Source organism: Propithecus coquereli, unplaced genomic scaffold (assembly GCF_000956105.1).
Source record: "Propithecus coquereli isolate 6110/MARCELLA unplaced genomic scaffold, Pcoq_1.0 Scaffold106, whole genome shotgun sequence".
In the NCBI taxonomy this organism is placed as follows: Eukaryota; Metazoa; Chordata; class Mammalia; order Primates; family Indriidae; genus Propithecus; species Propithecus coquereli.
Window position 1 is genome coordinate 5,764,808 of NW_012134525.1, and position 1,067 is coordinate 5,765,874.

At 34.9% G+C, this 1,067-nt stretch overlaps 1 protein-coding gene across 1 annotated transcript in view; it reads right to left on the reverse strand.

The window, feature by feature from the left end:
- LINGO2 (leucine rich repeat and Ig domain containing 2) overlaps positions 1–1,067 on the reverse strand; it is a 369,980-nt gene that overhangs the window by 346,193 nt on the left and 22,720 nt on the right. The gene's annotated exons all lie outside the window — the stretch shown is intronic.

Here is a 1,067-nt window from a genome sequence, read left to right on the forward strand (position 1 = left end):
TTCTAGCACTTAGAATTATTTAGCTATTTCTAGACATGTAGTAACATCTGTACAGGTGTTATAGCAGCCCCCACTGGGAATGTTTTTCAACCTCTGACCTCTTCTCTAGTGATTCAAATCTTATCCTCCTGGAAAAAAAACACTGTAAAATGGTAAAGAAATACTGAGCCAGATTTGCTGGGGTGAAAACCCTACTCAACCCCTTATTAGATGAATATCCTGATGCAAGTTACTGAACTTCTTTAATTCTCAGTTACTTTTCCTAAGAAGTAGGGATACTATAAGATTTTTAAAAATATGATATGTGTAAAGCACTTAGAGTACCTTGTACTGGTAATGTGCTCAGTAAACACTAGCTATTATTTTATTATTATGACTATTCTTCAAGATAGAGCTCAGACCCTGTGCTTCTCATGAAACTTTTCCTAACTACTATAGTGGAACAAACGTTTATCTTTGACTTAACATGAAATTCTATGCTGGTTTTGGCAACTTTCTTTGCAACTCTATTTCCTTGTCTTGGGGTAATAATAACTAAATGTGATTATATATGCAACATGCTCTTTCTATGAGAGTCTAAAGTAAAACTTGTGCTCTTTTCATAGACACAATTTCATCTTCTTGAGGAAGATTTTTTAAGTTAATGGATGTTGAAATTTATAACTTATTATATACATCACACGGGGTAGAGAAATAGCTTTTATGGTGGAATTTATGCACCCTTAAGATGGTTTGTGAATCTGTGGAAACTGTCAACAAGACTTCATGTATATGCCCAGACATGCATGAGTATTTTTCTGAGAGAATGTTTCAGAACTTTTATGAGAACTTCAAAGGGATCCATACCTAAGACAAAAAGATGGAGCACTGATTTAGAGACATATTTGTGATCCCAACTCCGGCGGCTGAATAGGACTTCTTGGCATTACTTGATAAGCTGTCCGCACCCCTTGCTTCATTTTTCTATTTTTAGTTTCTTAATGCTCATATTCCTCCTCAAAAGTAAAATGCAATTCACCCTACCAATGCCAAAACATAGTAGGTGTTTTGCTAATATTAGTTCCTTT